This window comes from Sturnira hondurensis, unplaced genomic scaffold, assembly GCF_014824575.4.
Source record: "Sturnira hondurensis isolate 20B ecotype Veracruz unplaced genomic scaffold, ASM1482457v3 Scaffold0000648, whole genome shotgun sequence".
Taxonomy (NCBI): Eukaryota; Metazoa; Chordata; class Mammalia; order Chiroptera; family Phyllostomidae; genus Sturnira; species Sturnira hondurensis.
In genome coordinates this window covers 9,092,736-9,112,693 of record NW_028073279.1, presented here as the reverse complement: position 1 = coordinate 9,112,693, position 19,958 = coordinate 9,092,736, and the positions used below count along the sequence as shown (strand labels likewise).

The 19,958-nt window shown below is 42.4% G+C and overlaps 1 pseudogene; it reads left to right on the top strand.

The window, feature by feature from the left end:
- The first annotated feature begins 933 nt into the window (after positions 1 to 933).
- On the top strand, positions 934 to 16,239 carry LOC118985446 (NADH-cytochrome b5 reductase 3-like; annotated as a pseudogene).
- Positions 16,240 to 19,958: the final 3,719 nt, after the last annotated feature.

Genomic DNA, 19,958 nt, shown 5'->3' with positions numbered 1-19,958 from the left:
ATAATGTGTCCAGCACTTTTCATATTTTTACTAAGAATCCCTCACGGTAGGGATTGTCCTCATTTTATCCACGAGGAAAAAATAAAGACTTAACTATCTCAAGGTCACAGTATGACCGAGATTCATTCTCTGTAGGCATTGCACAGGCTAATCCAGACAATTTCACTTCCTTAATCTCCAGTCCATTCGCTTCTCCAAGTGTTTCAGCGACATGATCAGAGCTGCCACCATCCCTTCCCTGAGGGGCCACAAACGCCTCTTAAATTGTTCCTCTGTATTGACTCCAGTCTCCAACTAATTCGCCACAGTGGAGTTTTTTAAAATTCAGATCTATTCCTCACTCCTGAGTTTAAAACAGCCCAGTGCCTTCCCCCAGAAAATCCTCGGCCATGCATAGTCAGCTTCTGCAGCTAAGGTTACTGTTGAGGCTGCCCCACCTGCCCTGACTCCACTCACCCTGGACTTGGGGGATTACTGCAATTTATACTGGGCAAAAAGTGCTGAGTGTGTTACTGGTGAGTGAAAAGAGGATTCTAATCTAGAGTCTTGGATTTTAGTTCTGGCTCCCGCCATTAACGCCCTGTGTTAACCCTAAAAAATTTGCAGTTTATAGTAAATATGTGGGGCAGAACAAAGGCCACAACAATATGACTTCTGGAAGGAGACAGAAGAGCTAACAGAGAAGACAGGAGAATCAAGCAGAGAGGGCCATGGCTCAGCTGCCTGCAATGTGAGTGTTTTGTGTAGGTATTGCCTCATCTGTCTCTCAGAGCTATTTGCTTCATTTTCTTCACCTGTTTAATTGGAACAATACCTTCCTTACAGGGATCATGCTGCAAATGAACTCAAATAATGCAGGCCTGGCATACGTGGTGAGCTTGGTAAATCGTTGTGATTTTTTTTATTGAGGTGGGCCTTAAAGAACAGGTGAGAATGACGCAAATGGAGACAGAAACATCAATCACATTTCAGGTAAGGTGAAGGGTGAAGTAAATGCAAAACTCAGGAAGGCAGCAATAACTCCACTGTGCTCAAGAATGAATCTGACTGCTCTGCAGGGCTCAGGAAAAGGGAGTAAGGAGAGAGGGCCTTAGATGAGTTTAGATCCATTACCCTCTACCAGGCATTGCACTAGATGCTTAGGATTTTGAGAAAAAAAGACTCAGTTCCTGGCCTCTTGATACTACAGTAGAGAGGGGGGAGGGGGGAGCAGATAAGCAACAATTAAGTGTGATTCATGCTCTTCTAAAAGTGAGCACAGCTTTGACACAGCCAGGGACGTGCTGGACACCAGTCTGCAGCTGCTTCTAACTTCTCTGGCCTCAACCTCCACACAGCAGATCCTCAGTGTCCCCGAGCTGAAAGCCAAGGAGATCCAGAAGTTTCCCCTGCCTCTGTAACTCAGAGACTCTCACCATCTCCCTTCCCCTGCAGAATTACTAACACCTATTTAATGTGAACAATAAACCTGTGGGCGGCTCCTCCTACCTGCAATCAAAGGTGGTCCAATTGAAGGAGTGCCCTGAGGAGGAACTCTGAATCCAGGCGCAGGAGGATGGAGGAAAAGAGCAGAGGCCCCAGACGTGATCATTTGGCTCTTCCCACTCTTCCCACCACCTCTAATTTATAGTTTGATAATAAATGTCTTTCCCATGTTAAAATGAATAAATAAAAGTGATCACAGAGGAGGACCACCCAACCCAGCCTGAGGAAATCAAGAAGCTACAAGCATCAGTCAAGTCACAGGAGCCAGGAAGTGGCCTGTTTAGGCAGTAATAAGTATGTGTACTGTGTTGGTGGGGGAAAGATGAGCCTTATGCAAAAGTTTTTGCCTAAAAGAAATAGTGTGTTTGAGGTATTTAGGCAGGTTTTTATTTTAGAAGAATCAGTCGAGGTCAGGGTCTCTCAACCTCTGCACAATTGACATTTTGGGCAGGAAAATTATTTGTTGCAGGGCTGTCCTGTGCACGGTAGGATGTTTAGCAGCATAGCATCTCGGTCCTCTGACTACTGATGCCAGTAGCAATCCCTCTCACTCCTCCTCACCTTCCACAAACCTCCACTCCACTCCTGGCCCAGTTACAACAATCAACAAGTCTTCAGACATTGCCAAATGTCTCCTAAGGGACAAAAATTCACCCCACTGAGAAACACTAACCTAGGGAAGATGTGGAAAGTGGATTGGAGGGGAGGAGATTAATCGAATAGCCCTGAAGAGCTAGCTGCAGGCTGCAAGTGATGAGGATATTTCTAAAGTAGTGGACTAGGGAGGGAGGGATGCCGGGAAGACGTCAAAAGCCTGAGGAGACAGAAGAGCAGCGGTGACTGATGAAATGTGGGTGCTGCAACCGAGGAAGGAATCTCATGTGACTCGCGAATGGTGTGAATTAGTTGACACGTTGGCCAAGGACACCACCAAATAAAAAAGGAATTCAATTTAATATTTAAGAATAGAAAAAAAGATTTAAAGTCAATCTACAGGGAATATATAGGAAAGAGAAAGAGAACAGTGTAAAAATTTCCTTCCGACATGTTAATACATGGTGTAAAATTTGCAAACCTGCTACAAATATCCATCTGAACTGAAGTAAATAAAACATAATAAAGTAGAAGCTTCTTATTAAGAAATTCTCTTTTAAAAAATTCAATCCAACCAACATTTATACACACATGGGCTTCAGAGATAAATCTTCATCAAAAGAACATTTGTTCACCAGTCTATTTCTTTGCAAAAGCTAGCCGAGATTACAGTGGGAAAAACAGATTCAAGCAATGAGGTTTGCCTTCAAATGGTTCTTCTACTGAACAAAACAATTAATGTACCATGGAAAGACCATGAAATTCAGTTAAGAGCTGGAGATGAGAGAGAGAGTCACCTGTAATCTAACAAGCCTAATATAAACATGCTTACTGTGTTATATATTTTCTTTCACTTATTTTTTCATTAGATGTATTTTAATATAAGTATTATCATGGTGTATATGTTATTTTGTAAATTGTTCCTTATACTTATTTTAATTTGTAAGCATTTTCCCATGTTGCTACAGAAGTCATCATAACTAGTGGATTTCTTCATGCAAATAACTTAATAATTAAATATGTAATATTTAGATAATTAGCTGAGGAGAAGTTCACAGAAATAGAATTACTGAGTCAAATGGCCTGCCTATTGTGAGATTCTTGATTCATATTGTCAAGTCACCAGAAGACCTTGTGGTCATGGGCCCCCTCTGTTTTCTAGATTTTATGTAGTACCTTTGTTGGCTACAGCTTTGCCCCTCACCGTACCACAATCTATTAACCCTTTCCACAATTCCCACAGACCAAGCCTCCTTGGCTGCCCCTCTGACTGTATAGGTTATTATGGTACTAGTGGCCTCTTGGCTTCTGGTAGTTAAGCACGTACAATTGGTCTCTATTACTTGGGAGGAGCCCCATTATGTCCAGACTGTCAAGGAGCCCAGCTCTGGGACCGCTCTTCTACCTGAGTCCCAGTCTTCAGAGGTGGTGTGCACTTCTTGGTGAGGCTGGTACCCCCCTTGGCAGTGCATCATTAATGGCCTTGGTGAATGACATGTTCTTTGGGCCTCCCATGGAACATAGTCCTCTGGTGGGTCTTCTGACCTTACATAATACCCCCATTCTAGCATGTCTTTTTCCTCAGCTTCATAACCCTTCCTCTGCCTTCTGACGGGACAATGCAGGCTTCTCCACCTCACTCAGGTTTGGCCATCACTTTTCCCAGGCTTCTAACAGCCATCCCACAGTGACTTTGCCTCATCCTCCAAGGCCCTTGCTAGGGTATTAAATCTTCTGTCTTTTTTTAAATTTTTATTTTGTATTTTTATATATATTTTATTGATTATACCATTACAGTTGTTCTATTCCCCCCTTCATTCCTCTCCACCCTGCACACCCCCTCCCCCACCATTCCCCCCTTTAGTTTATGACCATGTGTCTCAAGTTCTTTATATTCTATATTTCCCCTACTATTCTTGCCCTCCCGCCTATCTATTTTCTACCTACTGTCTATGCTATTTTCTGTACCTTCTCCCCCCTTCTCCTCCTCCCACTCCCCTGTTGCTAACCCTCCATGTGTTCTTCATTTCTATGGTTCCCCTCCTGATCTAGCTGTCCTCTTGGTTTGCTTTTATTTTAGGTGTGGTTGTTAATAACTGTGAGTTTGCTGTCCTTTCAGTGTTCATAATTTTCATCTTCTTTTTCTTATATAAGTCCCTTTAACATTTCATATAATAAGGGCTTGGTGATGATGAACTCCTTGAATTTGACCTTATCTGAGAAGCACTTTATCTGTCCTTCCATTCTAAATGAAAGCTTTGCTGGATAAATCAGTCTTGGCTGTAGATCTTTGGATTTCATGACTTGGAATACTTCTTTCCAGCTCCTTCTTGCCTGGAAGGTCTCTTTTGAGAAATCCGCTGACAGTCTGATGGGAACTCCTTTGTAGCTGACTGTCGCCTTATCTCTTTCTGCTTCTAGGATTCTCTCCTTCATTTGAATCTTGGCTAATGTAATTATGATGTGCCTTGGTGTGTTCCTTCTTGGGTCCAACTCCTTTGGGGCTCTCTGAGCTTCCTGGATTTCCTGGGAGTCTATTTCCTTTGCCAGGCTGGGGAAGTTCTCCTTTATTATTTGTTCAAATAAGTTTTCCACTTGTGGCTGTTTCTTTCCCCCTTCTGGTACCCCTATAATTCGGATGTTGGAACGTTTAAAGATGTCCTGGAGGTTCCTAAGCCTCTCCTCATTTTTTTGAATTCTCATTTCTTCATTCCTTTCTGGTGGGATGTTTTGTTCTTCCTTCTGGTCCCTTCCATTGATTTGAGTCCCCGTTTCCTTTCCATCACTATTGGTTTCCTGTGCATCTCCCTTCATTTCAATTAGTTTAGCCTTCATATGTTCCTCTAATTTGTGACTTTGTTCCTCTAATTTGTGACTATTATCTACCAGTTCTGTGAGCATCCTGATAAATAGTGTTTTGAACTGTGCGTCTGAGAGGTTGGCTATTTCTTTTTCACTTAGAGTTATCGGCTCTGAGGCTTTGAGTTTTTCTTGAGCCATATTTTGGACTGTTTGTGTCTGTTACGTATGAGGAGCGGACCCCTAGGTGTTCACCAGAGCAGGGCAACTCAGTCGTTGGGTTGTGACACTGTACATGAGGGTGGGGTCCAAGAGGAGCAATAGTGCCGCTCACCGCCAAAGCTGCCACCGTCACTGGGGCCCTCGCGTTCCATCCCACTGAGTGCGAATGTGCGACTGCTGTCAGCCCTCTGCTGCTGGGTTCGCCCGCTGGGGCCTGCAAGGTCCGTCTCACTGCTCACACCTCTGCTGGTTTATCTGCACATGAATGTGTGACCGCAGTCAGTCTGCCCCGCACCCACACTGGGTCCGCGCTGCTACTACAGCTGTCTGCAAGCTGCTACCCCAGCTGCCTGTGTGCCTGGGTCAGGGGATCTTTCCTGCCCGACCCTGCTCCGCTGCTGGCTCCGCCCCTCTTACCGGTCTCAGTTGAATGGTTCGTTGTTGTCGGACTTCCGTAAAGTGCAGTTTTCTGTTCTTTGGCTGTGTCTTTGTTTACTAAACCTTTGTTGTATTCAAACTTGGTTGTGGGAGAAGGCACAATGTTTCCACCTACGCCTCCATCTTGGCGGAAGTCTCTAAATCTTCTGTCTTGAAAAAGGACCCTTAGGTTTGAACTCTAGAAATAGTTACACTTCTCTTGGGAAAGGTTACTTATCACTTATCACTGATTGTATCTCTCCCTTTGATTGTTAGAAAGCTCAATCAAATTGTAGTCATACACATATTATATATAGGAACTTATAACATCTGCTTTATATACTGTCTTCATAACAGCTCCACTTTACTCACTTTGCACTTACCGTTTCAGTTACATTTATTCAATATACCAGCTGCCCAGTACTGTGCTAAAGACACGTATATTACCTCATTTAATCTTGGTCCCCCTACTGTGGGATCTTGGTGAAATATTAAATTTCTGTAAGCTTTGATTTCTTCATCTGCAAGACTAATCATAATGTCCACTTTAAAGGGCCATCATGATGATTAATAATAATAGTTCGTATGACTAGTTATTACAAGATGCTCAACTGTTTTTACCAAAAACATTGAAATATGTGATACAGTTTTTAATATGTCAATGTAGTAATTTCTAAAAAGATAAACATCAGTTTATTATAAAAACAATATAAAGAGCAGAATAAGTGTTACTAATCTTATTTATTATGGCTTTAATCTAATAGAAGGTTTTGTGGTTTCTGTAATTAACAGCACTATAATAGAATCAATAAAGCTAAGTTATAATGAATTTCCATAAAGGAAGGCTCATTTATGGGATATATATACAAGGTCTGTTCAGAAGTTATACATCCATATAATATGCAAAATAGAGACATTTATTAAAGAAGATACAAGAAACATTGTACATAGGACAATGACACCTCAGTCCCTTTCAAAGCAGGCACCTTGAGATCTCACAGTTTTCCCAATCACCATCAGTTGCCCCATTATATTATCCTGAATCTCACTGATGGTCTGAAATAACCTTCCTTTTCAAAGGTGATTTTAGTTTTGGGAAAAGCCGTAAATCATAGGGCACCAAATCTGGGCTATAGTAGAGCTGAGCACGTGAGTGATTTGATGTTTCATCAAAAAACTGCACGAGACCATGATACATAAGCAGATGCATTGTCATGATGAAGCTGCCCAGATCCCCAGTTGCCCACAGCTGTGGCCTTCTGAAACATCCAAATAGTTTTGTTAGAGGAATGTTCAAGCTTAACACAAAATAGGATGTACATTCATTGCTCTACTCACTCAGTCATTTTGAATTTGACAGCCACACAGTACATATGCTCACTCAGCGGGATCCACTGCCCCCACCGATTAGTACAGTGAAGTCATCACGGTTCACACATGTGCATTCTAGTGCATCCTCCTTGGCTGTCAGGCTACATCTATGTTGTCCAAACCATTCTCGTTGTATTAACAGCTGGACTTTTTCCAAACGGACCTTGTATATATCATATGAGATGCTGGCCCCCTCAGAAGGCAGTGAGCCCAAGGATGCTTTATTTCAAAATCTGTTCAGTTTTACAGGACTAGCCGACTGCTTAGGACTGAATTTCTTAGCTGTAATAAATTACTCTACCCTGGAGACTTAGCATACTGCATTAATAATGAAAATACTGTAAAAATATGGTATTCGGACAAACAAGCTTAGTGCCCTGGAAAGACCACTGGACCAGAAAGCAGGAAACCTGAATGCTAGGTGAGCTCTGCAACAGACTGAAGAAACATAAGGCAGTCTGTTTAACCTCCCTAAGGACATGGTTTTATAATGTCTGTCAACATCAAAATTCTGTGTCTCTTTATTTAACCTCGTATGAAAGTTATTAGCCAAGAAATCATATTTGCTTTTTAGGTGGAATGTCAAAATTACCTGCCCAAAAGCAATAGGAAAATAAGTTATAGGTTAACAAAAACTAGATTTTATTTCTTTCCAAGTTCTAATTTCCTGTTATTCTGGTATGAGAGTAATATGTAGGAATCATATATTCTCAGAGGTCTATGGCACCCAACAATTCGACTCAAATCAACAAATATTTATTTAGTAAAGTTGTTAGGTTCTGAGAATACAATGCAGTACACAAATCATCAGTTACAATCAATTGAGCCACTATGAACACAGGGCACTATACTAGGCCCTCAGTGAGAGTGGCCACTCTTCCTGCCCTCAGGGATGTTAGTATTTAGTGGAAAAAGGCAAGACATGCATCTGAAAAATAAATGATCAGGTGTCAAATGGTTAATACAGGCAGGAAATATCACTGAAAATCCGGTAGACTTCCTGAAGGATAAGGTGTGGGCTGGCCCTTGAAGAAAACTGGAAAAGAGGTGGGAAAATGTTAAGCCTGTGTTTAGTTGGTATTTATATCCTTTCCAGAATTATTAAGATTGGGTTTATTTTTATGTATGAAATGCATGTGTTGTTTTCATTCAATTTTATGTATGGTAACAGCAGAAACCATGTGTAGTATTTGATTCAGTACAACAGATATTTTCAAAGTGCCTATAGTTGGGCACTATACTGGGTGGGAAAGGGAAAGGAGGAAAGAGAAAAGAATTGGAGATAAAAGTCAGTGGACATCCCTTTGTCTCTTAAAGGTCAGGTAACCCTGGTTTGAACTCCCAGCCCTTTACACAGCTTATGGAAATACACAGCTCTTTGAAGAGCTAGGTAACTTTCAGAGCCACATCCACCTTGTCACGTCTAATCTGCTCTGCACATTGTTGAAATGAAATTCTGCCCCTTCCTGCTTTTCTCCTCAAAGGCACTCAGAAAGCTGCCTGGGTTTTGTAGCAGTCGCTGGAGATGTAGGTAATTGGAGGGAATAATCAGCTCTGCTGCATTGCTAGCTGCCCTCTGCCTTTTCCTGCTCCCCTCTCTCCTTTCTTCCTCATACTCTTCACCTCATCTTACCCCCTAAGAAGGCCAAATTCTCCTTTTGGTATGCATAACAAGTTGCCCCTCTTCTAACATCCAAGTCCTTGGTTCTCAACTTCTTTCAACCTCTCTCCAACCTATTCTGTATGGGTACCTAATTTTCCAAGGAGGAGCTGGAAATCTACAACAGGAATGGTGGCACAGGTTATTAAGAGATAGTGATATTTACAGAGAAATAAGTGCACTGGTGACTCTAACAGAAACTCAAAGTGCTATGGAGGGACCAGAGAAAAAAGTGCAGGAAACAGGTCAGGAAGAGTTTCAAAGTAGCCCATGCTGAGTGGTCCCTTTCTCTCTGTCTTCCAGATTCACACATTTACTAACTGCTCCTTGAAAACTTGTCCTCTGCGGCCTTCTATGGCTATTTCTCTCTGCATCTCTAAGTTTTGTCTCTGTGACCAGATATTTCACAGCTCCTCCCAGCACCCTCATGTCTGAAGGGCCTTACTCATGGTGAGTCTGTTGAGTCCTAACCTGTGGGAACTCTACCATTAGCTCAGCTTCACAATACCTCCCCTAAATTTTTCTCAGAAAATGCCACATGACAGGAGTTTGTTTTCATTGAAATAAATACAAATACCTCTAAGCATGTATTGAGTATTTAACCAACTGTTTGAGATGACTAGAGATGCCCACTCATGTTACACCGAGGAGAAGCTGGAAAGGACTAACATTTCCCTAGGGACCAGCCATCAGCTTCAATTCTGACAATTATCTTTTGAGGTGAGTGTAGGTAATTTGCCAAAGGTCACACTACAACAGAGCCGGAACTGAAATTTTAACCCCAAAACACCTAACTTCAAAGCTCCCGTTTTTTTTTCACCATACTACTTTTCTAATGCTTTTCTAGAAACATTTAAATCCTCATTATTAAAAAGAAGGGGAGTTATTCACTAGCATACAAACTAAAAAAGAGCACCCCAACAGTAGAGTCCTGGAGTAATAGAAAGAAAATTGACTCTGAACTTGAGCAAATGGTTTCACCTTTCTGAACTTTAGGTTATTTATTTGCACACACCCAATTTTACAGAGTTGATGTCAACACTAAGTTCTTGGTTGGCAGAGTTCCGTGGAATTCCTGCTCCCTTTTAGAGAGTAAAATGGGAGCTGACACTCAAGTCTGACATTCAGCTTAGTGGAGCAGGTATTTTTTAAATGGGGTGACACTTTGCATTATTTGGGAGGGGCATTAGCTGACTCACACAAGAACAGCTTAATCATTAACTCAGTGTCACCCAGTAGCAACCACAGTCTTTGGAGGTAAATTGACACTGCAGTCCACATCCTTTGAAGTCCTTCTCCATAGTAACTGCCTCTGCCACCTCAACAACGTGGGTTCAGAGTGTTGCTATCAGCCTCAGTAGGAGGTACCAGCATTTCAAAATGTGGAGAATTTGGGGGGTTGGTTTGGGGTGACAGAACCACTCTTCCCCATCTCTCAACTGCACCAAACCCTGCTGACTTATGTTTCTAAGAACATAGGCTTGGCAGTGAGTCAGAGGTACATTTTAGCTCTGCATATTTCTACTTGTGTGACTTTGAGTTTTAAACCTCAGGGGTTTTTTATATGTAAAATGAGGATGATAATATTTTGTCTTCTAAGGTTGTTGTGAAGAATAAGTTAATAATGAATTCAAAGCATTGAGTACAGTATCTGACACACTGTAAGCCCTAAAACCATTGTTTATTATTTTATTATTAGCAGGGACCAAGGCCTTAAAGTTCTAAGATGCAGGGCAATAAAAGAGGAAAGGAAAGAATAGCTCCTTTGTTGTTGGAGGATCAAGTCCAATGCCACAGTCAGGCATACATAAATAATCAGGCCCAAGACTCTGCTTTCCCTGTGGTTTCTTGCACATACTGTGAAAGAAACCTCCTTAGCTCCCCCAGGCAAACAGGATTCCTCCTGTAGTTTCTCAGAGTACTTTTCATATACTTTCGTACTTTCTCATATCATATTCTATTTTCATTATTTGTTTGCATATGTACCTCCACTCTACACCATCCCAGGCTGTGAGTTTATGGGACAGTAGGGATCATATAACATCTTTGTTATCTGCAGTCGCAGGCACTCTGTGTCAGATGGATAGATAAGGAATATGAGAAAACGTAGTGACTTGGTAATGGGATCAAAACTGGGTACCCAGGGGACAGGGTACCATCTCTGTTTTCTTCATAAATTTTCCTAAGTCTGCGTCTGAGCAGAAGTGTAGAAGACATGACATTTGCAGAATTATTGCCCGATGAGGATGACTGGGCACTTTATGTGTGCCTTCCAGGGAAAGCATAACTGGCTGCTGACTGCTGGGAGGGCCAGTATTAAGCAGAACACCTTAGCAACCAGGGAGCCAAGGCAGGGTGATGTCTCTTGGTTTTCCTGCAGCCTCCAAGGTTAATGTGTCAATATGTCAATATTAACCTTGGAGGCTGCAGGACAGATCCTTTCAGGGGTGGTCAGTTGTCAGCAAGGCAGACAGACTTGTGGGCTAGGACCAGTCTCTCTGTGATTACCTTCACTGTCAACAATGATGCAAGATCTAGAGATGGAAAGGGGATATGATTCCCACAGAGAATAGAGCACCTGAGAATAATATTTCAAAGCACCTAGATTATGAAATGTTGTAGAACACTGAGAAGAATATGTCTTGACTTTTCAGGAACCCCCTCTTTTTAATTTTATTTTATTCTTTCTTTTAAAGGCAATTGAAAATGGTAATATTTATTTGTTGATTATGTATTAGGTACTTCATACTTTTCCTAAAAAGTGATGTGCTAGAGTTAGCTCCCAGTGGCTCATGAAAGCAGATTATGATTATTAATCACATGTTAGATACTTCACATTGGCATCTTAAAATGGGCAGGAGTATTTACACCTGAGAGCTGATTGTGGCATTTACCAGCACATCACTGGTTTTACAATGAATGATTCCAATTAATCTCTCCAAAGCTCATATTTCACAGGTGGGAAACTGAAGTTTACAGAGGTTCAATAATGAGATAACTTACTACAAAACTTTTTGGTGGCCAAGGCACAATTAAAATTCACACCGTCTGCCTCCAAAGTTGATGCACTTAATCATGATGGAAGGACCACTTTCTGACTCATTCTATAAGGCCATCATTACACTGATACCAAGGGCAGATAAAGACATAAAAGAAAATTACAGCCAGTATCCCTTATAGATGCAACAAGTCTCAACAAAATACTAGCAAATCAAATCCAACAACATATTAAAAGGATTATACACGTGACCAGGTTGGATTTTTCTCAGGAAAAAGAGAAAGTGTTGAACCACTTTCTCAAGAGTGTTCAACAAGCAGGTATCAGTCAATGTAATAAACCACATTAATAGAACAAAGGTTAAAAGAGATCATTTCAGTTGTTACAGAAAAGGCATTTCACAACATCCAACACATTTTCATGATAAAAACACTCAGAAAACTAGGAGTAAAAGGGAACTTTTCCAGCATGAGAGAGGGCATTTATGAAAGCCCACAGCTAACACCATACTCAGTAGGAAAAGACTGAAAGCTTCCTCCTTCGAGGAAGAACAAGAAAAGGATGCCTCCTACTCTCACCACCGCTTTGAACACCATACTGGAATTTCTAGCTAGAGCAAATAGACAAGAAAAATAAAGGGCAAACAGATTGGAAAGTAAGTAAAACTATTTTTATTTGCACATGTAATGATCCTATATATAGGAAATACCAAGAAATCCACAAGAAAGCNAATGTAATAAACCACATTAATAGAACAAAGGTTAAAAGAGATCATTTCAGTTGTTACAGAAAAGGCATTTCACAACATCCAACACATTTTCATGATAAAAACACTCAGAAAACTAGGAGTAAAAGGGAACTTTTCCAACACGAGAGAGGGCATTTATGAAAGCCCACAGCTAACACCATACTCAGTAGGAAAAGACTGAAAGCTTCCTCCTCCGAGGAAGAACAAGAAAAGGATGCCTCCTACTCTCACCACCGCTTTGAACACCATACTGGAATTTCTAGCTAGAGCAAATAGACAAGAAAAATAAAGGGAAAACAGATTGGAAAGTAAGTAAAACTATTTTTATTTGTACATGTAATGATCCTATATATAGGAAATACCAAGAAATCCACAAGAAAGCTAGAGTTAATAAATTCAGCAAATTTGCAGTTATGTTTCTATATACCAGCAATGAACAATTCAAAAAGGAAACTAAAAAGCAATCACACTAACATTATAATATGTCAAAAAGTATAAAATACCTAAAAACAAAATTAAGGGGGTGAAATATGGTACACTGAAAACTTTAAAACATTATTGAAAGAAATTAACAAAGACAAATAAATGGGAAAATATCCATGTTCCTGGATTGAACACTTAACTGGTCAAGATGGCAAAGTGATTTAGAAATTCAATACACTTAGTCAAAATTTAAACAGCATTTTTTGCAGAAATGGAAAAAATCTATGCTCAAATTCATATGGGATTGCCCAGAATAGTCAAGACAATGTTTAAAAAGAAGAGCAAAGTTGGATGACTCAAGCTTCCGGGTTTCAAAACTTACTACAAAGCAACAGTAATCAAAACAGTATGATTCCAGCACAAAGATAGACATATACATCAATAAAATGACTTGACAGTTCAGAAATAAACCCATATATCTATGGCAAACTGATTTTCCACAAGAGTGCCAAGTTTATTCAATGGGGAAAGATTAGTCTCTTCAACAGGTGGATTTCCACATGCAAAAGAATGAAGTTGGACCCATAGTTAACATGCTATACAAAAATTAATGCAAAATTCAGCCATAAAACTCTTAGAAGAATATATAGCAGTCAATCATGGTGACCTTAGATTTGGCCATGGATTCTTAGATATGACACTAAAATCATGAGCAGCAAAATAAAAAAATTAGATCAACTGGATTTCATCAAAATTCACAACTTTTGTGCATCAAAGGACATTTTAAGAAAGTGAAAAGAAGTGGCCCACTTGTCTTGGTGGTCACCACAGAGCCCCGCTCAGCACAATGAACCACGTGCGGCTCTCCCCAGTCTGGTTCCTTTACAGCTGCCCAGTTATCTAGCAGTGGGCCCCAACCATTACCTTCGAAAGCCCAGACATCGAGAACCCACTGTGGTTCATCCACAAGGAGACCATCAGCCATAACACCACACCCAGCAGTTCTACTTCACCCTGCTATGGCCCCATCACATTCTGGGCCTTTCTGAAGGCTAACACACCTACCTTCCAGCTCAAGCCCACCCAAATGTGTCTTCAGCCATGATAAAGGCTTAGTGGGCCTGGGCATCAAGGTTTACTTCAAAGACACCCATCCCAAATTTCTCACTGGAAGGAAAGATGTCTCAGTATCTAGAAAATATGAATTAGGAGACATCATTGAATTTCTTTTTTTTTTCTTTTTCTTTTTTTTCTTTTTTAAATTTTTCCCTTTTTTTTGTATTTTTGTTACTCTTATTCCCATTTTATTTTTTCACTTTATTTTTATTGTTTTTTTAATATATTTTATTGATTATACCATTACAGTTGTTCTATTCCCCCCCTTCAATCCCCTCCACCCGCACCTTCCCTCCCCCACCATTCTCCCCCCCTTAATTTATAACCACGTGTCTCAAGTTCTTTGGATTCTATATTTCCCCCACTATTCTCACCCTCCCCACTACCTATTTTCTACCTACCATCTATGCTATTTTCTGTGCCTTCTCCCCCCTTCTCCTCCTCCCACTCCCCTGTTTCTAACCCTCCATGTGTTCTTCATTTCTATGGTTCCACTCCTGATCTAGCTGTCCTCTTGGTTTGCTTTTGTTTTAGGTGTGGTTGTTAATAACTGTGTGTTTGCTGTCCTTTCACTGTTCATATTTTTCATCTTCTTTTTCTTATATAAGTCCCTTTAGCATTTCATATAATAAGGGCTTGGTGATGATGAACTCCTTGAACTTGACCTTATCTGAGAAGCACTTTATCTGTCCTTCCATTCTAAATGAAAGTTTTGCTGGATAAAGCAATCTTGGCTGTAGGTCTTTGGATTTCATGACTTGGAATACTTCTTTCCAGCCCCTTCTTGCCTGTAAGGTCTCTTTTGAGAAATCCGCTGACAGTCTGATGGGTACTCCTTTGTAGGTGACTGTCCCCTTATCCCTTGATGCTTCTAGGATTCTCTCCTTCATTTTGGTCTTGGCTAATGTAATTATGATGTGCCTTGGTGTGTTCCTTCTTGGGTCCAACTTCTTTGGCACTCTCTGAGCTTCCTGGATTTCCTGGAAGTCTATTTCCTTTGCCAGACTGGGGAAGTTCTCCTTTATTATTTGTTCAAATACGTTTTCCACTCGTGGCTGTTTCTTTCCCCCTTCTGGTACCCCTATAATCCGGATGTTGGAACGTTTAAAGATGTCCTGGAGGTTCCTAAGCCTCTCCTCATTTTTTTGAATTCTCATTTCTTCATTCCTTTCTGGTGGGATGTTTTGTTCTTCCTTCTGGTCCATTCCATTGATTTGTGTCCCCGTTTCCTTTCCATCACTATTGGTTTCCTGTGCATCTCCCTTCATTTCAATTAGTTTAGCCTTCATATGTTCCTCTAATTTGTGACTTTGTTCCTCTAATTTGTGACTATAATCTACCAGTTCTGTGAGCATCCTGATAAATAGTGTCCTGAATTGTGCTTCTGAGAGGCTGGCAATTTCTCGGTCGCTTAGAGTTATTGGCTCTGGGACTTTAAGTTCTTGTGCCATCTTTTGGGTTGTTCGTGCCTGTTCCATAGCAGGATCAGAGCCCTAAAGTGTTCACTAGAACAGGGCAACTAAGTCGCTGGGTTGTGACATTGTATGTGGGGGCGGGGTCAAAGAGGGACAATGGCTCTCACTGGTAATGCAGGGCAACTAAGTCACTGGGTTGTGACGCTGTATGTGGGGGCGGGGTCAAAGAGGGACTCTGGCGTTCTGTCCGCCACCTGCCGCCACAGCCCCCACCCGTGCCACAGTTGCTGCCATCACCGGGCCCACTCGTTTCGTCCCACTGCACGCGAGTGTGTCACCGCCGTCAGCCCTCCCCCCCTGGGGTCTGCGTGGTCTGTCTCACTGTGGGCGAATATGCGCCCGAGGTCTGCCCCGCACCCCAACTGGTTCCCATCTGCCTGCGAGTCTGGGTCAGGGGCCCTGTCCTGCCCGACCCTGCTTGCTGCTGGCTCCGCCCCTCTTACCGTCCTGTTGAATGGTTAGATGTAGTCGGACTTCCGTATAATTCAATTTTCTGTCCTTTGGTTGTGTCTCTGTTTCTCCAAACCTTTGTTGTATTCAAACTTGGTTGTGGGAGAAGGCACAGTGTTTCCACCTATGCCTCCATCTTGGCGGAAGTCCTATTTTTCGACATCATTGAATTTCAATACCCAAATGAACTGCTAGTCTACCAGAGCAAAGGAAAGTTTGCCATTTGTCCAGACAAGAAATCCAACCTCAACATCAAGACAGGGAAGTCTGTCAGCGTGATTGTAGAAGGAACAGGCATCATTCAGATGCTGCAGTTGATTTTGGCCACTGTTAAGGACCTGAAGAGCCACATACTCTTGCCAATAAGACTGAGAGTGACATCCTGCTGCTGCCAGGACTGGGAAAACAGAGGAACAAACATTCAGCTTGCTTTAAGCTATGGTATGAATTCTATGGTATGAGAAGAATTCCTGAAGCCTAAACCTACAGCTAGGGTTTTGTAAATGAGTTAATGACCTGGGACCACTGTGCACCCCTGGAGGAAGAGCTGCTGGAGCCCCTGCCCGTGAGCCAGGATGCACGCCTGCCCAACTGGACCTCATCAACCATTCCAGGGAGCACTGCTTTGCTTCCTGATAGCTTGGCACTGGTGAGCACACATACCTGAATACTCCCCATGCCCTTTCCCCAGCCAGTCCTCCCTCGCATCATTATTTAACACTGTGGCTCCAGGTTCATCCTGCTCTGCCTCACCCCTGGGTGATCACCCAGCTGGTCAGACCTGAGCAGCCCCTTGGGAACAGTTTCAAGGGGAGCCACCTTTAAGGAGAGTTCCAGTTTGGCTCTCACTTGGGCCTATCCATGTCCTCTGCCCCTGCAACCCACAGCCCCCAATATATACACACACACAAGGCTGAGGGCTGCCAGTACCCTGCTACACTCACCCCTCACTGAAGTGGAAAACAGTCTAGAAACAAAGGTACAGGCAGGCCAGAGCTGGAGGGGACAGGAACCACTTCAGCCACAGCCCTGGGACCTTTGCCTGCCGCCCCTCACTGTCTGCCACAGAGCCAGGGGTAGGTTTCAGCAGCACCTGACTGCATGAGACCACTGACAGCAAAAAGTCCTGGATGTTAGGGGGGAGGCTGCTGGTGGTAAAAGGCTGCCTCTCACCCCAGGCTTCCAGCAGGCCCAAGCCAGCCTAGTGGTTGGCTCTAACTGTGGCTGAAACAGGAAGAGGGTGCTGGTTCAGGGCCCCTTGAGCTGGCACAGGGCTGGCAGGCGAGCCATCTTGAAGCCCTGGCATTTTCCTCTAACACGCCTGAACATTCAGGCAGCCTTGAGAGTTCCAAGCAGTCAATTTTGCAGAGTCTGATCTACTACAGGGAAGGGGGCTGGGGAGGAGGGGCCTGGGAGTCCTTCTGACAGAGCTCTACCCCCTCCTCCCACCTTGGCCCCCAGTGTGGTGGAGATTGTGAGCAGTACCTCTTGTCTGAAAGACATTCTTGGTGACCTCCAGAGCTATGTTAGCCTCTTACATGTGGGCTCTTTCAGAGTTATCTATGAGCAGAAAATTTTGAAGTAAAACTCTGCTAATGTTAAAATGAAAGACAACCCACAGAATGAGAGAAAATATTTGCAAATCATATATCTGATAAGGGTTTAATATCCAAAATATATAAGAACTCCTACAACTCAACAAAAGACAGACTATCCAATTTAAAAACGAGCAAAAGGAACTGACCAGTGTGGCTTAGTTAGGTGTCATCCTGCAAAGTGAAAGGCTGCCAGTTTGATCCTGGTCAGGGCATAAGCTGGGGTTCTGGGTTTGGTCTCAAGTCAGGGCACACAGGAGAGGCAACCGATTGATGTTTCTCTCTCACATTGATGTTTCTTTCCCTCTCTTTCTCCCTGCCTTCCCATCTCTAAAATAAATAAATAAACAGATAGATAGACAGATAGATAGATAGGTAGGTAGATAAATTTTGTGAGTACAAAAACATGCATGCATTGTAAATATGTGTTCCAAAAGTACTTTGAATAACAGTTCTAGAAAAGCACAGGTGAGCCATATTTGATAGCTTTATAAACTTGTCTAGGGAGATGACCTTTCTCCTGGATCACCGCTCTCAGTGGTTTGGGAAAGAATGCTGTGACCACTCAACCTCCTGAAACAGATTGTCCACCAAGTATTAGGCCACAAGACAGAGTTTCTTTCAAAGACTTAGTACAGCCCTTATGTTGATCCTCTTGTTTTATTTTACTAAGTTTGGCAAAATTTTTGACGGACTACTTGAACAATTACCTTGAAGCTTAAGGGCATTATTTTGTGGGCCAGGACTTTCTTTTCTAAAGTGTAAGTGTGGAACATAATACATTCCCTCCCTCTGTTCTATCCCACAGGTCTAACCCTATGTCAAGCAAGAGGGAACTGTAATTGTTTTTTCGCTTGGGGAGACTGTACAGAATTTTGCATGCATTTTAAACTCATATTTTAAAATCAACTTAATATAAAATTATGTGCAGTAGTGGTTAAGGGTTGGGACAGTTGTCTCCGTATGTTCCCTACTGGTATTGTCCCATCTGTGTGCTTGGACACTTGTGCCTTCCACCTCTCTGAGCATGGTTTTTCTCATCTGCAAAGTGGAAAGTATGACACCTTCCTCAGAGGACTATGGTGAGGTTTAAAGGCGAGGAGCTATGAGAGGGACCTAGCACAGTACCCGACACAGAGTGGGGGCCCAAGGGCTAGCTCCTAGTGAGCCTTTTGTTGCAGCGCATCCATGAACCCCCACAGGCCTCCTCCATGAAGTCTTCCCCAATGAGCAGCCCATGATGATTTCTGCTTTCTCTGCAGTCCTAAAATAGTTCCTGAAAATTCAGTTCATGCTGTAGCCATTTTATATATACACAAACTTTGATCAAATAAGCTCTAAGTCCTCTGAGACAAGTGGCACTGCTGTGCACTCTTGCCACCCTCAGAGCCGCATAAAGTTACACATGTAATGGGCCCTGAAGGAACACTCATTAAACTGAATGGCTGAGAAGGAATTTGGGGCAGAAAACACCAGACTCTTTTTCATAAGATTTAGGTTCTAGTCCTAGTTTTCATATGTGAGCTTTGTGATACTGAACAAAAAACTTCAAGGCCACTCTCATAATCTGTCTCTACACTGGCACAATAGGTATGCCCAACTGCAATGGACTGAATCTTTGTGTCCTCCCCATCCCTGCAAAAATCATGTGTTGAAATCCTACCCCCAGTGTTACCATATTAGGAGGCAAAGCCTTTGGGTGGTAATTAGGTCGGGAGGGTAGAGCCCTCAAGAATAGAATTAGTGCCCGTATGAAAGGCCCCAGACAGCTCTCTCGCTCTCCTTCTGCCATGTGAAGATACAATACCAGGAGAGTCTACAGCCCAGAAGACGGCTGTTAGTAGAACCCAACCATGCTAGCACCCTGATCTCAGTCTTGCAGCCTCCCAAACTGTGAGAAATAAATGTTATTGTCTACAAACCACCCAGTCTGTGGTACTTTGTTGTAGTCACCTGGACTAAGGCACTAACCAACTCTCAGAACAGAATTGCAGCAGTGAGATTCAAGCGTGACATCGTGCAGGTGAGTGTGCTTGGCAACTCCTGAAGTGTTACAACCATAATCCTACCTGGGTCCTTGCACTGGGTCTTTAACCTACATAAGCAACCCAGTTCTCCTCGTGCTGTCTTTATTCGAGGTGTTAATAAATGCCCATTTGTTTTAGAACTAAAAAGGTGCAGAAGAGGGGGAAAGGTGTTGGGTTTCAGTCATTCACAATCAGGCTGCTGTCCCACCAAAAAAAAAAATTACACCTAAAGTTAAAGCCCAGAGGCAACCTATTGCGAGGATTAGGAGATTGATATATTTTTAATGGTAAAATCTTAAGTACACAAAGGCTGATGCTCACAACTTCCATAAGCAATAAGGAGAATTACTTCTGCTAGGCCTACTGAGACAGGAGAGTTGAATGTGATCCGTAATCTATCTTACTTAATGTCATCAATTTCCCTGTAGCCCCTTCAAACAATCAATGTTAGTGAAATGCCAGAGTGAAATAACAGCATTGATTTAGGGGAATATTAGTGGTCTACTTCGATGAAGCTTTCCAACATGAGAAGCCTACAGAGATTTTAAAATCTTGATGTGCCTGTGCACATTTTTTTT